This window comes from Pseudopipra pipra, chromosome 19 (assembly GCF_036250125.1).
Source record: "Pseudopipra pipra isolate bDixPip1 chromosome 19, bDixPip1.hap1, whole genome shotgun sequence".
NCBI lineage: Eukaryota > Metazoa > Chordata > Aves > Passeriformes > Pipridae > Pseudopipra > Pseudopipra pipra.
The window spans coordinates 1637111-1657700 of NC_087567.1; the positions used below are offsets into that span (position 1 = coordinate 1637111).

Below are 20590 nucleotides of genomic sequence, written 5' to 3' on the forward strand. Positions count from 1 at the left end.
TTGGGGACCTTCTGGGAATCCTCCCAGTTGTCTTTTTGCATCTTCCCACCCCCTTTGTCCTGATCAGCTTTGGCCTTGTTTCCAGCTCAGCAGAGTTGCACATTCCTAATTAACCCCTTTGGAGCTCCCTGAGCACCAGGAGCCTCCTGCCATCACCACCCAAACCCCGAGTCCAGCAACAGCCCTTCCCTCACTCCTTCCTCTACTGAGGCTGGTGAAGGTTCACAGGGGCCAGAAGACAAACTTCTGTTTGCAGGGAGTTGCCCTGAGCTTTGTTTTCAGCTCTGCAATAATCCATATGTAACACAACCCCCCATCCAAGCCCAAATGCCAGCCTGAACAATGTCTCCCAGGACACAGAGATCCACTCCAAGGCTCAAAAGACCCATCTTCTGTTTCTGGATTAAGCCCCTGATGGCTGTTTGACCTCAGGGAATGCTCCACACCTCCCCCTGACTCAGTTTCCCCATAAATTGTGGATGTTGGTTCTCTCCATCATTAAACACTTTGAGGAAAAAAATTAAGATATTAAAAGCCAGGGAGGGTTTTTCTGGAGGGAAAGTCAATCCTACTTTATAAATGGCTTTGGGATAACAGGCATGATTATCAGGGATTCTTTCAGTGATTATATTTTCATGGTTTCATGAATTCCTGCACTTGGAGTGCTCTGCAGCTGCCCCTGGAAAACGGCCCCATCCTTCCCTGGGAGCAGAGCTGATGTTTGCAGAGCCCTGAGGACACACCATCAGACTGCTGCAGTGATCCTGCCAGGATCCCAAAGCACAGATCCCTAAGGAATCCCCCACTCCACAAGTTTGGGAGGTGGTTTGCACAAACTTGCTGCCAGGCCTGTGCTGAGTTTTAATTGCTGATGGGAATGTGGAATGTGGATCCCAGTGGAGAGCTGGGAACACGCTGGAGATCTCCAGTTGTCCATGAGAAATGCATTTAATGCTTGACATCATTAGTTGTTCCAATGAGGTTTAGAGGTGTCAGCAGGGGGGTCCAGGTTGGGCTGGAAATGGCTGAGCAGAAACAAAGGCATCAAAGATCTACAGCCAAGCCTAAAAGATTGTCCCTTAGTGATACTATAATTCAAATTTTAGTGAATAAGAAGGAGGAAAACAAGTGTAAGTTAAAAAGCTGCTCAGAAGCAGGACTGGGAGAGCTTCCTGGAGGTGTTTTAATATATTCTGGTGCTGAGTGAAGAGGCTGGAGAGAACTGACAGGTCAGTGGCTTCTCCTCAAGTACCAGAATAGAGTAAATCTGTGTGTGCAGACATCTGCAGGGCTGGCACTTCAGGGGTGTTTAAAGCTGTTTAAAGCTATTTAAAGCCTGGGAGGGCCCTGCCAGGCTGGGAAGGGCCAAGGGTCTGATCCTTCTTCTACTGCCAAGGTGCCCCTGTGATACCAAACTGTGAGTGTTCAACCAACCCCCCAGTGCTGTGAGAACTGAACCTCCTGCAGGATTGGCTGTGACTGACCTCAGAGGGGGGGATTCTGCCCCTCTGCTCGGGTGAGACCCCCCCTGCAGCTCTGGGGCCCCAATCCAAGAAGGACATGGAGCTGCTGGAGGAGCCCAGAGGAGGCCACAAAGAGGATCAAAGGGCTGGAGCCCCTCTGCTCTGGAGCCAGGCTGGGAGAGCTGGGGGGGCTCACCTGGAGAAGAGAAGACTCCAGGGAGACCTTGGACCTCTTCCAGCACCTAAAGGGGCTCCATGAGAGCTGGACAGGGACTTGGGACAAGAGATGGAGGGACAGGATGAGTGGGAGTGGCCTTAAGATGAAGGAAGGTAGGTTTAGATTGGATATTAGGAAGAAATTCTTCCCTGTGAAAGGACTCCTCACAAGGGGGAATGGATTTACACTGACAGAGAGTAGGTTTAGATGAGATATTAGGAAAAAATCCTTCCCTGTGAGGGTGGTTCATCCTGGAGAGGACAAGGTTGAGTGGAGACCTCAGAGCACCTTCCAGGCTCTGAAGAGGCTACAGGGAAGTTGGAGAGGGGCTGTTCATCAGGAACTGGAGTGACAGGACAAGGAGGAAAGAATTCAGACTGAAAGAAGGGAAATTTAGGTGAAACATATGGAAAAAATTCTCCCCTGTGAGGGTGGGGAGGCCCTGGCACAGGTTGCCCAGAGAAGCTGTGGCTGCCCCATCCCTGGAAGTGTCCAAGGCCAGGTTGGACAGGGCTTGGAGCAACCTGGGCTGGTGGAAGGTGTCCCTGCCCCTGGTGGGGGTGGGACTGAGTGATCTTTAAGTTCCCTTCCAACCCAAACCAGTCTGTGATTCCATGTCCCTTTTCCAGCCCCCTGTGCCCAGGTCCCAGTCCTGAACGGTGCCAGTCACTGTTGGCACCTCTGCTCACACAGGACCAGCCCAGTGACTGCCCCAGGTAAGTTGTGTCTTCCAGCTGGCCCTGCTGTCCCACCACCCTTTTCTGCAGCTGGAAAAAAAACTGCCCCAGGACGTGCCTGTGTGACATGAGCACGGGATGCTTTAGTGCCCAGGCTGGCACTAAAGGAGGTGGCATGGAGCTGAATTGCACAAGACAGCCACTGATGGATTATGGCACCCAAAATTAACTGGAGGGATATTTATATTTTCAGTGCCCAAGCCTTGGAGTGAGGCCCTGGGAGTTTGGCAGCTGTCCCCCAGGGCTGCATTAGGAAGCTGCTGAGGGCTGAGGCAGATGCAGCAGAAGGTGCTGGCTTTGTTTTCCAGGTAGTCCTCTCAGAAACAGCAATTCAGACAGTTGCTTTGATCTTAAAGGTGACACCATTATTTTTGGGACTTTCTTGAGGGAAAGTGAGCTCAACCTTTGCCCCTTTTGTGAGCACTTTTCCTGGGGGATGATTTTCTTTGGCTGAGTCATAGAATCATGGAATCATGCAATGGTTTGGATTGGAAGGGACCTTAAAGACAATCTCCTTCCACCCCCTGCCGTGGGCAGGGACACCTTCCACTAGCCCAGTTTGCTCCAAGCCCCATCCAGCCTGGCCTTGGACACTTCCAGGGATGGGGCAGCCACAGCTTCTCTGGGCAACCTGTGCCAGGGCCTCCCCACCCTCACAGGGAAGGATTTTCTCCTGAGATCTCATCTATACCCATTCTGAGTCAATCTGAGCCTGTCTTTCTTTGAGTCCTGGGGCAGATCTTCACATGATTTTGGTTGTGTCCTGACAGGAAAAGGTCTATCAGAGTTCCTTGGCAGCAAACTCTTCCCAAGGACTGACGTGGTGGCTCAGTAAAGCCCTTGCAATCCCACACGTGGAAGGAAGGTGAGCTCAGCTGCTGCAGTGGGGCTGTTTTAGGAGCTCTGAGCCAGCTCTGTGCCCTGGGCAGGGGGTTTTGGCAGGGATGTGACACCTGTGACTCTCCCCAGTCCACGAGGCTGGAATGTGGGACTGCCAGCACAGAACCAGCCCCTGGGATATCTTTCTCTCCTGCTTCTCAAAACAAGAGCTTAGCAGGGTTTTTAATTTGAACCAGGAGCTGGAAGTGAGAGTGGTTTTAACCCCTGAATCTGCAGCTGCTGTGAGAACCTCTCCCTAAATCCAGGGCAGTTCCATGATGAGCAGCAGAAACCACACACAGAGCTGGGACATGGCCAGGAGGACCTTGTGCCCCATGGGCAGGACAAAGCTGTGCCCACCTGCCCCATGGGGCTGGAATTCTGGGGACAAAGCTGTGTCCATCTGCCCTCCAGTGCTGGAATTCTGTGGATAAAGCTGTGTCCATCTGCCCTCCAGTGCTGGAATTCTGTGGATAAAGCTGTGTCCATCTGCCCTCCAGTGCTAGAATTCTCTGGACAAAGCTGTGTCCATCTGCCCCATGGGGCTGGAATTCTCTGGATAAAGCTGTGTCCATGTGCCCCCAGTGCTGGAATTCTGTGGATAAAGCTGTGTCCATGTGCCCTGTGGTGCTGGATTTGCTGTCCCTCCCTGGCAGCAGCAGCAGTCCCCCCTCAGGGCACACACCCTCCCACCTTGCCTTTTGGACTATTTTCTCTTTGGCTGAATTGCTAATTCCATAGTAATTACTTAGGAAAATTCCTTAATCAAAATCACATTGGAGGAGGTAATGAGCAAATAGGTCAAGGAGAGCAACGTGTCTCCCAGGCAGGAGCTGCCTCCCCGAGCATCTGCAGACCTGGCTGCCCTGGAGGCCCAGCAGGAGGCCCAGGGGGGACAGGGCTGTGCTCCAAGGCAGCACAAAGCACCCCAAGGCTGCCCTTTTGGCTGCTGGGTGCTCTGGGGAGGCTCCAGCTCCTGTCTCCCAGGAGGGCTCTGCCCTGGCTCGTGCAGCATCCCCTGTTGCTCAGTGTTCCAGGAGCACACTGCTCTACAGAGAGGCCCTTGGGCTCTGAATGGCTCTGAGCATCAGCCTCACTACCCAGAGGTTTGAGAGGACACCTGGTTGATAGAAGCTGTCCTGGATTCTTGGAAGGGTCAGAGACTCAGACAGTCTGAGTTACAAGCACAGAAAAGATTTGCTCCAAGATGTCATATTTTAAACAACTAAATGCAAAGATATATAAATAGATATAAGTACTGAGACCTAAAACCCCAGCTGGAAGTTCAGGATCCCCAACCAGCTCTCTGTCCAAGGCACAGCTTGCTGGCCTCCCTCTCAATGACACTGGAAAGCTTTTCACTCCATTATTATCTTCACACAGTTAAATCTCTGCTGTCAGCCCCAGATTTGAGAGTTCAGAATAATTGCACATCACATCCAACCTTTTGGCACCTCTCTGGACATCTTTTCAAGCTCATTCAAACCCTCACTGAGCAGCACATGTCCCAAAGCAGCTCCTCCAGGGCTCCAATCATTCATCCACTGCAAACCCCAACTGTTTGTTCTCATCCCTTGCTTTCTGTCACTTAATCTGTTATTAATTCTTGAGAAGACCTTTCCTCTCATTCCATGCTGTTCTCAAGCACTATTGATGAAAGACCTGGCTGACAATTTCCAGAGAGAACTGGCTGCAGTGCCTGGACAGCATCAGTGCCCTGCCCAGGTCACCGCTCCCTCCCGGGGCACTGGCACACCCACAGTGTGTGCCCTCCTCTCCCAAAGCCATCCTGCCTCTCCTCCTTCATATCCTGACTCTCCTCCTTCATTTTACTGCCATCTCTCACAGTGCACCTGCTCTGCCAGCTCATCTCCCACCTCCCCAGCACCAGCTCCAGGCCTTTCTCAAGGTGAATATTGACACCTTCCACTCACCTGAGGGACAGCTTGGACTGAGCCTGGGGGACCTCAGCAGCCCCCCTTTCAAAGCCCTTCACTGAACGTTTAGTCCAGATTGATGTTTATCATTTCACTGATAAGATTTCATACAAGAGTTCCCTGATTCTTCAGTTTTAGGGAGATCACCAGAAACAGCCCCTCCCCTGCCCGTGGGACCCTCCTGTCCCCCCCTGCTATGGACATTGACAGTGCAAAGATTGAGGTATCAGGGGGGTTGTCTTCCCTGAGCGCCCTCACATTCTGAAAACACACATTGCCATCATTTCCAGCCTCTCTGCCCAAAAAAATTTCCCTCCTTTAGATCAAGACATCATATTACACAAGAAAAACAGAACATTGTTCTATTGCAAAATCTCCCTTCATCTAAAGAGGGTTCTCTAGATGAATCTCAACAGAGGAGGTTCCTGAAGTGCAAGTAACCATTTTCTGGGACACAGAGCTCCTTCAAACTCAGCTTTGTCCAAAAAACTGAGGGCAATTCCAGATTGGAGACTCTGCAGCTCTGACAGTGGAGGAATTTGGTTGGTTGCTTGGTTTAAAATCTATTTCTTTAGCTCTGATAAAGGAATTGACAAAACTCACCAACAGAAAACCAAAAGCAAAAGTCAAAAAATAAACCCCAAACCTATCAAAGGCAGACATTCCACGGGACACCTTTGCTCCTGGGAGAAGAGAAAAATAGATTTAAGCCCAGGCTGAGGTTGGTTGTGGTGTTTAATGCATTGCTGGGAAGCACGTGAATACCTTGAGAGGAAGTCCCTTCCCACGTCAGCCTTGTCCTGGGGAAGATTCACCTCCTCCAAAGGCATGGCAGTGTCTGGGCTTTGCCCTTCTTTAAAAAAACCCACTTTTAGTCCCTCTCTTGGCTCCCTGAGCTGAGCCAGCACCCCTCAGTTGGGGACTTTATGCCAATGCTGAAGATAAAAGTGCCACTATGAGCTTTCAGTCACCCCTGGAGTGCTGCTGCTGTCTCCAAAGTGAGGGCAGAGTCCAAAAGGTGTGAGCTTGGCCAGTGCCACCACACTCTGAGCCCCTGTCCCACAGCAGGGTGTCATTGGAGACCCAGTTCATGCTGAGGGGAGTGGGATGGGGGAAATCTGGGAGGGCTCATGGAGGGTTAGTGCTGTGCCAGCCTCCATCTCCTGGTTCCTTGCCCTGGTGCCCTTCTGAGCAGGGCACAGGAGTTTTTCCTAATTTCAAGTGCCCCAGCAAAGCCCAAACCTCTGATTTATGAGGGGCAGTGCAGTTAACCCCATAAACAATTCAGGGATGGAAATCAGGAGAGGACTGGCAGCAGCCAGTGAAACATTAATGATCTTCCAACTGTTCAAAGGTAAATATTTCATCAGCCCCACCACGTATCACTGTGACAATTGTGTTAAACTGGTGCTCAGGGGTGTTACCTACAACTTAACACCAGGCTGGGGCCAGGTCTGTGCCAGGAGGACTAAACTGGAGTGACTGGGCAGTCAGGAAGGGATGCACCACTGGACACACACGGAATCTCAGAATCAACAAGGCTGGAAAAGACCTCTGAGATCATCCAGTCCAACCCATGAGCCAACCCCACCTTGTCACCCAGACCATGGCACTGATGCCACATCCAGGCTCTGCTCAAACACCTCCAGGGATGGGGACTGCACCCCCTCCCTGGGCAGCCCATTCCAAGGGCTGATCCCTCTCTCTGGGAAGAACTTCTTCCCAATGTCCAACCTAAACCTGCCCTGGTGCAGCTCAAGGCTGTGCCCTCTTGTCCTACTGCTGGTTCCTGGGAGCAGAGCCCGACCCCCCCCGGCTCCCCCCTCCTGTCAGGGAGTTGCAGAGAGTGAGAAGGTCTCCCCTGAGCCTCCTCCTCTCCAGGCTGAGCCCCCCCAGCTCCCTCAGCTGCTCCTCACAGCACTTGTGCTCCAGACCCTTCCCCAGCCCCATTGCCCTTCTCTGGACCTGCTCCAGCCCCTCCATGTCCTTCCTGAGCTGAGGGCCCAGAGCTGGACACAGCACTCGAGGTGAGGCCTCAGCAGTGCCCAGTCCAGGGGCAGAATCCCTGCCCTGCTCCTGCTGCCACACTGTTCCTGAGCCAGGCCAGGATCCATTGGACTCTTGCCCCCCTGGACACCCCTGGCTCACGTTCAGCTCCCTGTGCTCAGAATCCCAGCAGAGAGATGAGAACAGGAGCTCAAAGAGCACCATTTGTACCTCTGACAAGAAATCAAACCTCTCCAAGCTGCCACTGAGCACAAAGGGCAGGAAAGCAGCTCTTTGGTGGAAGGCTGGACTTGATGATCTTGGAGGTCTTTTCCAACCTTAATGATTCACATTGAACTCATGAACACTAAAGAAGCCCAGACTTGGAAGGACCAAATGCCCCAGGATCATTGGGTTCTCCTGCAGAGGAGGAACCAGATCTACCATGCAGAAGCCTTGATCTTCTGGTTCCTTTGGAAGCAGGAGGGCCCTGCTGGTTTTCTCAGTTCCCACCCCTCCAGCCCAGCCACACTGGTGCCCATCCCTTGCCCTGCCTCAGGAATTTCCGTTTCATGCCCTCCAGTCACATTGTCCCTGAGCCTGAGGGTGCTCAGCCTGGTGCTCACCCCCACGAGATCCCAGCTGGGGATTCTGGGCATCCTGCACAAAAATTTCACTTTTTGCAGTTTATCCATCCCAAATATATTTAGAGAAACAGAGACAGACACAGGAGGTGACACAACAGAACATGAGGAAGCAGCAGTGAAATGAAGGCACCAAGGAGGATGAAGGGGTGTGTAGGAGAAATTTGGTCAGATAAACACTATTAGACAGAATCACAGAATCCCAGAATGTGCTGAGCTGGAAGGGACCCACAAGGATCATCGAGTCCAGCCCTCAGCCCTGCACAGGCCCAGCCCCAAGAGTCACCCCCTGTGCCCCAGAGGATCAGCCAAACCCTCCTGGAGCTCTGGCAGCCTTGGGGCTGTGCCCACTGCCCTGGGGAGCCTGGGCAGTGCCCAACCAGCCTCTGGGGGAAGAACCTTTGCCTGAGATCCAACCTGAGCCTGCCCTGACACAGCTCCAGCCATTCCCTGGGTCCTCAGGGCTGAAAAGTCATGGGGTATAGTCAGGAGGGACTGAAAGAAATGGTTTTGCCAGGACATTTTGGCTCAAAGAAGGTAGAAATTGAATTCTGGTGGGGGATGTACAACTGGACACTGCAGGGACACCAGGGAACCTGCAGCAGGAACTCTCTGGGAAACAAAAACCTGTGTGTTCTGCAGGAGAGGCAGAAGGGAAGGTGCAAGGGGCCCTGAGTGCCAAGCGGGGAGGGGAAATTCAGCTTGGCAGCTTGGGTAGAACAAGATCAAACCAATAAAAAATGTATCCCATGTTTAAAAATCAAATAAATAAATAAGTAAATAAATCTGCTAAAAATCCATGGATGAAATGGTTCTGGAGAAGGTGTTAGAATGAGGTTACCATGGGAGCTGACAAACCTGCCCAGTGGGACACAGGTTTCAGTAGAAACCTTGGCAATGTTCTCAGCCATCCACCACGGAGAACGTGGCTCACTGGGGGACAGTTCGACTCCCACCTCCAGCCCAAAGAAATAATACTCTAAATGACAGGAAAGCCCAGTTATTTCTGAGGGCACCAGCTGAGGAATTCCTGCAGCAGTCAGGAATTCCTGCAGCAGTCAGGGACACACCAGAGGTGACACTGCCTGGGACTGGAGAATGCACAGCTTCTAAAGAGATGGAGCTCAGACAGGGATGTAATGACTTCAGAGGGCAAAAAGAAAGTAGGGAGACAGTCTTGGACACCAAGGGACTAAAGGCCTCAGAATTTGAACTCTGGGGAACTTAGAACCTCTGCAAATCTTGAGGCTAAAGTTACCCAACCAAACTGAGGGTCTTGGCTGTGTCAAATATCCCATAATGCTCCCCAGATTCGGGGGATGTGTGGATGTTTTGGATGTGTGACTCTTCTCCTCATAAAAAACCATGCAGGATTCTTGGAGAAGCAGCTGTGCCTTGGTTGGAAAGTTGCAACTACATTTGTAGAAGACCTTTTGAGGGAAGCTTTGCTGCTGCCTTCCCTGTCCCTGCAGGGAGCAGCGGGGCCATTCCCAGGCTGGCTCTGCACAGCCCAGCCCCACCAGCTGGGCTGCAGAGCTGCAGGACTCAGGCTGGGGGCACCTCCCTGCCCTCTGCAGCCAGGGGAAAAGGACACTGGTTTGTTCTTTGTCAGTCAAGGACTTACTGCCCTGCTGAGATGGGAATGACCCAGGTCCAGCCCTGCCAAGCCCCCTGGGCAGAGCCCCGGGGACTCTCTGTGCCCAGGACAGGGGTGCTGGTGCTGCCTCTTCCCTCTCCTGGGTTACAAACAGCCTCCTGAAGGACAGGGTGACCTTCCACGTGACCTCATAGATGTCAGGTGGCAGCCATGGTGCTACGCAACTGTTATTGTTCAACCAGAATGTGTCACAACAACTCCTGAGAACTTGTCTGACCCCTCAGTCCAGCTCTGGCTCCACCACCTACGGGGGCAGTGAGCACTGGTCAGAACCCACACTGACCCACCTGAATCCTTCCGTGGATAAGCCCACCCAGAAACACGTCAGGAGATAGTGGAGATGTCACTCCACCTCCTTTGCTGCCCTTTGCCACAGCAGAGGGACTGAAGACAACAAAGAAAGGACAGCAATGTAGGGATGAAGGGAAAGCTCATCTCCCACCTCAGCTCCTCCAGCTACCTCACACCTGAACTCCTCTGGGGTCATTCCTGTTCCTCTTGGATGCTCCCCAAGGAGCCTCAGGGGAGACAGGACCCTGCTAACTCTGTGCTCTGTGAGTCAGCCAGTCCCAGCCATGGAAGTGATGGGATGAAGGCAGGAAAAACCCTGGAAACTTGGCATGAGAAGCTCTGAGATGCACAGCCAGCTCCAAAGCAGCAGTGGGACACTTCAGACACGGAGGCAGTTGGAGCTCTCTGACTGTAGCCTGCACATCAGCAGCCCTTTCAGCTTCCCCCCCTGCTTCCTGATCCTGAATAGATTAATATATATTTAAGCAGGTTTAACAGAAACACTTGTTCTGCTGAGCTCTGCACCCTGGATGCCACACTGAGCACCTGTGACCTCGAGCCTGCAGCACTGGCCTTGTGCTCTAAACCTACAGCCTGGAAACATCTCCACACCTTCCTTCCATCCTGCAGCCCTCCCAAAGGCTGATTCCTTCCAGGGTTCCACGAGGACCCTTCTTGTAAGGCACTGCTTGCTGGAAGGAAGATGGGATGACTTTTGAGTTCAGGCTGAGTGTGTGACCAGTAAAGACCCGGGAACAACTGGGATTTGGGGTCCCTCTGGCAAGCAGGATGTGGACAGCAGAGAATGATGGAATCATAGAACAGCAGAACTTCCCCCAGCCCGTGGAGCTCTCTGGGAAATGGTTTTTTGGTAGGAAAAGCTGTGGATTCAGGGAGGGGAGATGTGAAATGAAAGGAAGCACCACAGAGGATGAAGGACAAAGGAGGGGATTGTCCAACTCTGCTCTGGGCTGGGACAGCCTCACCTCACCCTGGGGACAGTTTTGGGTGCCACAATATAAAGAGGGTCTAAAGCTGTTAGACAGTGACCAAAGGAGGGAATGAGGATGGGGAAGGGCCTTGATTTGGAGCCGTGTGAGGACACTGAGGGCACTTGGTGTGTTCAGCTGGAGGAGATCGAGGGGAGACCTCACTGCAGTTCCACCTTCCTGGGCAGGGGCAGAGGAGGGGCAGGGACTGAGCTCTGCTCTGGGGGGACCAGGGACAGCAGCCAGGGAATGGCTGGAGCTGTGTCAGGGCAGGCTCAGGTTGGATCTCAGCCAAAGGTTCTTCCCCCAGAGGCTGGTTGGGCACTGCCCAGGCTCCCCAGGGCAGTGGGCACAGCCCCAAGGCTGCCAGAGCTCCAGGAGGGTTTGGCTGATCCTCTGGGGCACAGGGTGACTCTTGGGGCTGGGCCTGTGCAGGGCTGAGGGCTGGACTGGATGATCCTTGTGGGTCCCTTCCAGCTCAGCACATTCTGGGATTTTATCCATTCCTGCACCGGCAGACATGGGGTAGAAAGCCACAGGTTGGAGATTTAATATTTCTCTCAGTGCCTTTCCAGAGGGGCCATTTGAGCCCTGGGGCAGCACTCTGGGACCAGCAGTGATGGAACATCCTGTGTGGAGGTTCTTTAGAGAGATGCTGTTTTCCTCAGCAGTGATTTAACACCAGAGACAGAGGTGTTGGCACAGCCAACAAAGCAGGGACAGATCTGGGGAGAGACAGCCTTGCAAAAGGCCATCCACATATATTAGAATTATTTTCCTGAGGAGGATTTGATGAGATGTGAACTTCATTATTTGCTAATGTTGCAGCACAGAGCTTTGTCCAAAACCCAGGAGAGGCAGAAGAAATCTTTCCATTAACTTCCCTGATTGTGAGATTGTGACAGATGTACTCCCTTCCCTTCCTCCTCAAACATTTTAAATCGAACAGAAAGAGCAGTTAGATGTGTCCTTTCATGGGGGAGGACATCATTCCCTCTGAGGTATGCTCATATAAATCCCCACATGGGAGTGTTTTCAGGTGCCCATAACAATAAGATAGTCTGATGGTAATAAAGCTTCAGAGAAGGGGAAGTGAGGTAAGATCCTCTGAATTCCCAAGCTGCCCACCCATGTCTGCAGTGCAGGAGGAGCAGGGCCTGCACCAGTGACAAAAGCTCTTTGCAGCCACAACAGAAGTTGTTTTCAGGTCTTCAACATGAGCCAAACTTTCCTGCTGGCTGTCAATCTAGAAAGAAACCTTTTTATGAAAGCCACCAGAAAACATCCCAGAAGGAGGGAATACCCTGGAGATGTGGACTGTGGAGAAGCCAAGCTGCCCCAGGTAGGGCAGCCCTGCAGACTCTGCCTCAGCTCGTTGCTCTGGCCAAGCACAGCTTGAGACAGACAGTGAGAGCTCCTGGCTAAGCCTTTGAGGATTTAGATGCTAAACCAGAACACTCATCAATTAGGTTTTCAGAGCTGGTCAATGATCTCCTGCTGGGAAATGTTCCCACATCCCCAAGCCAGACTTTCAGAGTCTGTGAGAGCTCCACACCCGGACACCAGGGAGCTGCTCATTCCACACCCAGGGACTGAGCCACGAGGAGATCACCAGAAATTCTCCAGTGTCACCTTCACTCTCACACACCTTCGAGCTGAGCAGGTTTTCCATGACAAGGCTGCAGGAGTCACTTGTACCTTTGCAGAGCCTGTGGCCACTGCTCCTCATGGGGGCTGTGGGTGGTGCTGGGCTGTGGAACTCACTGCTCTGGGGGACAATGCCAAGGAAGAAGTAGTGAACCTTTGTTCCAGTACATTTTTGTGTAGATTTAAAGTCAGGAAAGACAACTGGGAAAGAAAGGAGGCTGATAGTGATGGAAGCAGAGCATGGATTGAGTTGCAATATCTGGGCAGGGGTCCAAGAAGAGGGGAAGGAAAGTTTACTGATTCTGGCACGCTCTTAATGGAGTATTGCTTCCAGCTCCTCACCTCTGTTTACACTCCTCTGCAGTGTGATAGGATCAGCAATCACGGAACAGGAGAGGCTTAACATGGAAAATGTCCTTATAAAGATTTCATTCTTCACAGTGTCAAAAGCAACTTTCTGGAGGCCAATTTAATTGTTGTCAATACTGGTTGCAAATTGGCCTTAACATTTTAAATTGATGTTTTCTGTAAACTGCTGTGATTAATGGAAGAAAAACATTGTGTTTCTGCCTTTCTTCTGAAGATCTAATGGATGTTACAAACAATAATTGATCCAGCAAAACACACAGAGGCAAACAGGGAGAGGCAAAGCTGCTACAGAAATGATTTTCCCCTTCCCCAGCTCCCAGTAGAGCTGCAGGATGAAACAGGGCACAACAGCTGCTTAGACAGTGGGCTTGGTTGGTTTTTTTTCCCTGAGGAAACTCCTGAGCAACTTTAGCTAAAATCTTTGAACTGCAGGCAAGATTGTTCTGACTGTAAATTGCCACCACGGTGTCAAATCTGAGTCCTCCAAGATCCCAGCCCTGCTGTCTGAGCCTCAGCCCACACATCAAAGTGCCTGGAGCCTTGAAGATGCTGGGAGTCAATCCCAGTTGGACACCAAGTTCCCAGATCACCCCAGCAAAGGCTCCCCTGTGTCCTTGCTCACAGGCAACTTCTAAAACCCTGCTCAGGGCTGAGACTACACGGGACACAGCTCAGTGTTACCAAGCAGCTCCCTCTGCCCAAGGGGATCCCTCTCAGCCCCTCTCCTGACTGACCTCCTGCATCCACTGCAGAGCTGCTCCAGCCCTGGGAACAGCACAGGGAGGACATGGAGCTGCTGGAGAGAGTCCAGAGGAGGCACCAAGAGGATCAGAGGGATGGAGCAGCTCTGCTGGGAGGAAAGGATGGGAGAGCTGGGATTGTTCAGCCTGGAGAAGAGAAGCTTTGGGGTGACTTAATTGTCAGGACCTGAAGGGAACCTGCAAGAAAGATGGAGAGACATGATTTCCAAGGTCCTGGAGTGACAGGACAAGGGGGAATGGCTTCCAGCTGACAGAGAGAAGGTTTAGATGGGATATTGGGAAGAAAGTTTTGGCTGTGAGTGGGTGAGGCCCTGGCACAGGATGCCCAGAGAAGCTGTGGCTGCCCCATCCCTGGAAGTGTCCAAGGCCAGGCTGGATGGGGCTTGGAGCAAACTGGGCTAGTGGAAGGTGTCCCTGCCCATGGCAGGGGGTGGAAGGAGATAATCTTTAAGGTCTTTTCAAACCCAAAACACTCTATGGTTCTATGAATTCATCATTTCACCTCTTCCTAAGCTGATTTTGCTGGGTGAATGAACTAAAAAAGAAAGATGTGAGAGCTCCAGAGCCATGGCAGAGGATGTGGGAAGAAGAGGATGGAGTCCTCTCCTTCAACAGCAGAAGGGACATTAGTCTGACTCAACTGCCTGGGAAACTGGAGTTTGAGAGGAAGAAGGGGCAAACTTGCAGATCCAAATCAAGACACAGGTCAGGGCTTGAATCAAAACCTCCTGAGGAGCAGGACTCCCCTCACCTGCTGCCTCCTGGAGCCCTGGGACCTGCTGCCCTGCATTGCTTTGTGCAGGACCCCCATCCTTCCCTCCCTGTTTCCCAGGGACCTGGGTCAGGGCAGCTGGTGAGGGCTGAGGTGACAAACCTGCAGCTCAGACACCCAGTGCTTCCCAGGGAGAGGAGCCTCTCCCAGTCCTGCCCTTTCTCCCCACACTCCACATTCTCCACAATACCTGTGCCATTACTTCCTCTAATGCCCTCTGTTCCCAATCCTTTCCCACATCTGGAGGGGGAGGACAGAGCACAGGGTGAGGGGAACCACATGATTTAAACATCCTTCCTTCCTGTCCCCAACACAGAGTGGAGTGTTATAGGACAGGACAAGGGTATGAGCTGACCTGCCCCTTTGGGTGTTATGCTCCAAAACTGTTTCCAATTCTATTTTGTATGTTTTCAGAACAGTATTTCTTTGCCCTTCCCAATCCAGCTGTACAGATTGAGGAACTGGGAAGGCATCCAAATGTATCAGGTTGGACCTCCTACACACACAGAGTCTCCATCCTCCGTAATTCCATCTCACTGCTCCCTGTCAGCTGAGCTGTGACTCTCCTGCCTCCATCAGTCCCACATCCCAGGACCCCACCAGCCCAGCAGCCCCAGGATTTGCTCTTAAACACAGCAACTGCTGCAAATATCAGGCAGAGAGTAGTGGAATGGTTTTAAAATAAAAGAGATTTAGATTAGATGTTAGGAGGAAATTCTCCCCTGTGAGGGCTGTGAGGCCCTGGCACAGGTTGCCCAGAGAAGCTGTGGCTGCCCCATCCCTGGAAGTGTCCAAGGCCAGGTTGGATGGGGCTTGGAGCAACCTGGGCTGGTGGAAGGTGTCCCTGCCCATGGCAGGGGCTGCAATGAGCTGAGCTTTAAGGTCCCTTCCCACCCAAGCCATTCTGTGACTCTGTGATGTCACAGCCTGGCTGTGGCAGCCCCTGTGCCCCCACTTCTGCTCTGGCAGCACGGGGGGCATGGGGGGCACAGGAAGCTGCTGCTGCCTCATGAGGCAATTTGGGGCATCACTCAGTGTGTTCCCACAGCCCCACAGCCCCTCAAATGTGTTGGTTACATGCCTGCACCACACTCCTGGACTTTTTCCACATCACTGCCTCTTCTCCACCGGAGCACGGTGCCAGAAAATGCTGCTTCACTACATTCCCACATTATCCATGTGTTTTGGTGGGTAGTTCTCAGCAGGCTGAGTTTCACTGGGAGGCTTTGTTTCAAAGTAAATCTATATGTTTAATCCTGGCTCCTGCTCACAACTTGCACTAGTCTGTCTTTAAAAAAAAAAAAGAAAAAAAAAAGCTGTTGCCATAGTAACCCCCAGTTTCTGGTATCACTGTGGCTGATCAGCACTGCTTGCCCAGCCTGGTGGCTCTGGGACTGTCCAAGGAATGCTAAATTCCACCAAAACACTTTTACAGACACCTGGTATTTATTCCACAGCTCTGGGTGTTGCTGCTCTGCTGTGGCTCTGTGGTTCATGTGAGCATCACCCCCTCAGACATGTGGACACACACACAGTGTCCACCTACTCAGTTAATTCCCCACAGCAGCAAGACTTGCTTATTTTTTTTCCAAATTTTTGTCAAATTTGTCACTTGTTAACTGGTATAACACATAAACCCCTGCCATCAGTCATGGGAGATATTTGGGCATGAGACACAAGAAAATATTGCAAGTACTGTTGCTTTGGAGTCTCCAGCAAGCTCGCTTGTAAATATATTTGCACTGGGGGTGTTTCGTTGTCTCCTGTGTCTTATTAGTGGGGCACAGTTTTCCCAAAGGCTCTTTTTTCACAGATTACCCTAAAACTTCACAGCTCAGTAAGAGGCTCAGGAGACCAGAATAAATCAATAGCTGCAGGCAGCAGGAGGTGCAGCCCCAGCATGGCCGAGGGAGTGAGGAGTCTGTGGGAATCAGGGAGCAGCACTGGTTAAACCTCTCACAACTGAATATCCCACAACCTCCGGCAGCATCACAAGAGGGAAGTTGGATGTCCAAAACAGTGAGATTAAGCAAGGATAAGCAAAGAAATATTTAGCAGTTAAAAAGATCCATTCGGAATCACACAATAGGCTGAGTTGGAAGGGACCTACAAGGATCATCCAGTCCAACCCTCAGCCCTGCACAGGCCCATCCCCAAGAGTCACCCCTGTGCCCCAGAGGATCAGCCAAACCCTCCTGGAGCTCTGGCAGCCTTGGGGCTGTGCCCACTGCCCTGGGGAGCCTGGGCAGTGCCCAGCCAGCCTCTGGGGGAAGAACCTTTGCCTGAGATCCAACCTGAGCCTGCCCTGACACAGCTCCAGCCATTCCCTGGCTGCTGTCCCTGGTCCCCCCAGAGCAGAGCTCAGTCCCTGCCCCTCCTCTGCCCCTGCCCAGGAAGGTGGAACTGCAGTGAGGTCTCCCCTCAGGCTCCTCTTCTCCAGCTGAACACACCAAGTGCCCTCAGTGTCCTCACACGCCTTCAAATCAAGGCCCTTCCCCCTCCTGGTTGCCCTCAGGCCAATTAAACTCTTTGCATTCCAGCTCATTCTGGCTTTCCAACCCACCCCTTGTCCTGTGTTTCTTGGTTCAAAAGCTCTTTGGGATGAAGTCCAATGCAGGTGTAAAAGCTCTCACTTGCTGTTTGGCCACAGGACTGGGGGAGCCAGGTCTGTGCCATGTGGGGATGCAGGAGGAGCATGTGAGGCAGGCCCATGGCAGGGGGTGGAATGGCATGAGCTCCCAACAGAACCCACTGTGTGACTGTGATATCACAGCCTGGCTCTGGCAGCCCCTGTGCCCCCACTCCTGTGTGTGCAGCAGGGGTTGGACCCAGAGCATCCCAATGGAAGGTGTCCCTGCTCATGGCAGGGCTGATCTTTAAGGGCTCTTCCAACCCAAACCATTCTGGGTTTCTGTGGCTCCCTGACCAAAGCACACACACAGCACACGGCCCCTCTGAGAGAGGGGAGGGCCCAGGGCAAACTACTCCCTCACTGCCTGCCAAAGGGCAGGACCTACCCAGGGACAGGGCTTTACAGGCCTTTAGACATTGATTTTTGAAGTCCAGACCTCTTAAAATAAGGCCCTTGCTTCTCTGTCCTCCATTTCCCTGCAAAAGGGAGCTGGGATTGCCCCAGGGAGTGGGAATCAAAGGGTATCAGCTGTCCTGGTACTGGGGGTGAGTGAATCCTGCCAACATCTAACCCTGTGCAGGGTAACTTAGGGCTTACACAGGTGAGGATCCCAGATCCCCCACACCTCAGTGAGCAGCTGGTGTCCTGTCTCATCCCCCTGCACCAACCCTAGCACATCCACCTCTCCCCCCTCTGCTGGACTCATCCTCCCTCTTGGCAGTGGGATTTCAGTGGCAGGACACAGAGTAACTCTTACCCTCCAAACCTTCTGAGACACAAACTCTGACATTTTCCCGTGGCTCAGAAAATGCATTAACCCATTTGGGATTTTCCTGGGAGGGAAAGCACTGGGGCTTACCATAACATGGGATGTGCTGGGAGGAAAAAGCAGATGGAGTGGCACTGAATTGCCTTATCTCCTATAAATCCTCAAGGTTTCAAAGCTGGCCCTGTTTCTTTCTTTTCAAATGTCAGTGAATGGCACCAGGACTATGGAGAAAAATAAAAAAACCCTGTTCCTGGAACTCTCTGCCTGTTTTCCAAGTGGTTTCCCTAATTCTTCACCCACCTGCACCTTAACTAGTGTCTCACAACAGAGCCCAGGGGCTGGAAAACGCTGCCGGGGGCCCGGGGAATCGTTTCACACCTGTTTTGTGTTCCCCTGAACAGCTGTAAATGACAACTCAAGCGGGGGTTGGAACACCTTCCACAGCCATTCCCACAGCCAGCCCCGGAAAATGAATTCAAAGACCTGCTAAAGGATTTTGGGGAGAAACTCGCTAATTCAATGAATGAAGGAAGGGAGTAATTTGGAGCAGAGCCTGGCTGATTCGGAGGAAAGGAGAGAGGGGAAAGGCAGAATGATGGATGAGGGGAAGGCAGGGATAACCTGCAGGGAATCTGGCTCATCCCGGGCTTAGAAAAGGGACAAAGCCCATCCTGAGCCCGTGGCCAGGGGGAGCAGGGCCAAGAGCAGAGATCCCTCCCCTGTGTGATGTTTGGGGTGGAAACACTCCCCTGTGTTTGGCTGGGGATGTTTGCCACGATTTCCACAAAGATTAAAGGCCTCTCCTTCATTTGTTCACATTCGGAACAAGCTCAGAATATGCCTCTGGGTGGAAGGCACTGCTGAAAACACCACTTTGAATACATACATCTCTGGAACATCCTGACTCAAATGGCTTATTAAAAACCTTCCCCAGATATATCAGGCTAATCAGAGTGCTAGGCTGGGCTGTTTGCTGCATTCCAAGTGCTAATCCTGTCAGTGGGCTGTTCTTCACACCTGCAGGTCCCCCCAGATGAAGAGCAGAAGATTTTTAACACTGGAAAATTATCTCCATTTCCCCCTGTGGTCACCTCTTCCCTGGCACGTCTGGAGCTGCTTTCAGACCAGTGAATTCTCTTGGTGAGGCATATTCTGAGAATTAAAAGGGCAACAGAATATAAAATATAAAACTAGGCCAGAGTCTTCTCTCCAAGTATAAAAAAAAGAGTCTTGTCCTTGATCTCCAGCCTCCTGATCCGGGGGGTGGTGAGAAGGAGCAGAATTCCAGGCACAGATTTTACACACCAGGTAGGTGAGACCTGGGGACCCTTCACTGCTGTGAACAGTGGCAACAAGGACATCCTTGTCCTGAACATATTTGAGAAGTTCTCCTCCCACAAAACCTCCCACATCAATCCAACGGTCCTGAGTGTCCCTTCTCTCCCAGGTTGGCAATAAGGGGATTTGTGTGAAAAGCAGCCAGAGTGGGAGAGCCAGAACGAAACCAAGAAAACAAAGGATCAGTTCAGTCCATGTGCTGTCCTGGAGCATCAGAGATTTGTCCCAGCTGTGGGTCAGGACATAAATCTCCCTGAGCCATCAGGATTTACCTAAACCAAGCCCACTGTGATAGAACAACAGTCAAAGGTTTCAAATCCTTACTTGGAGCCTTGGTTTGGAGAACAGCAATAGAAAGACCCTGTGTGTGACTGTCACCCTGAGCTGGCCCCCCCTCAAGGCCCTCAGAAAACTCCCATCTGACAATTTCTGTGAATCTTCCAGGTGCTTTGCTTTACCACATTTTGGGAAAAGCAAAGCAACCCTTTGCATCTGAGTTCCAAAAGGCTTTCAAATCTCCTTTAAAGGCCAGAAATATTTCAAATATTTCCAGAAGGCCTTCAAAAACATCAGCAGGCTGAGAGAACTGGGGCTTTTCAGGCTGGAGAAGAGAAGGCTCTGGGGACCCTAAAGGGGCTCCAGGAGCTGGAGAGGGATTTTTCAGAAGGACCTGGAGTGACAAAGGGGAATGACCTTAAGCTGAAGGAGGGTAGATTTAGATTAGATTTATAAGGAAGAAATTGTTCCCTGTGAGGGTGGGGAGGCCCTGGCACAGGTTGCCCAGAGAAGCTGTGGCTGCCCCATCCCTGGAAGTGTCCAAGGCCAGGTTGGACGGGGCTTGGAGCAACCTGGGCTGGTGGAAGGTGTCCCTGCCCATGGCAGGGGGTGGAATTGGATGATCGTTAGTGTCCCTTCAGCATCACTGTGACGGGACCTGCCCTCACCCTTTCTGACGCACCAGTTCACTGTGGATGTTGCAGGAGTTGCCCCTGGCTCAAACTCTGTCCCTTGTGCCCAGTGTAGCCCCTTCCCCTGTGGAGCACATGGAGCTGCCTCTGGGGGACATTTCCCACCCCTGCAGGAACTACTGACCTTTCTCCCATCTCTCCTCCTTCCTGTCCGTGTTTCTGTCCATCCACTGAACACATGAGTGGCACTGACCTTCACAAGAGGTGTCAGCACAGCCCCTACACCTTATGGCACCTCCTAAACCTGCACCCCCACACCCCTGAGACCCCAAACCACCCTATAACCCCCTTAAATCTACCCCTATGCCCCCATGAGCCCCCTAGACCCACTTCCCACACCCCTGAGACCCCCCAGAATCCTCCTATAGCCCCCATAAATATGCCCCTACGCCCTTGTGACCCCTCTAGATCCACTCCCTGACCTTTGAGACCCCCTAAACCTGCCCCTACACATGTGGCCAAGGAGAAGATAGAGGGAAATATTGCTGGAGTTTTCCTCCCAAACCCCCTAAAAGCCCTGCTGTGATGGAGATA

At 52.1% G+C, this 20590-nt stretch overlaps 1 protein-coding gene and 1 long non-coding RNA gene across 3 annotated transcripts in view; one reads left to right on the plus strand and one right to left on the minus strand.

Moving 5' to 3' along the window:
- SHISA6 (shisa family member 6) overlaps positions 1 to 20590 on the minus strand; it is a 261122-nt gene that overhangs the window by 221485 nt on the left and 19047 nt on the right. The window lies entirely within an intron of this gene.
- On the plus strand, positions 9685 to 10312 carry LOC135424424 (uncharacterized). Its single transcript, XR_010435215.1, has 2 exons — positions 9685 to 9932; positions 10084 to 10312. It is a non-coding gene; the product is annotated as an uncharacterized LOC135424424 (long non-coding RNA).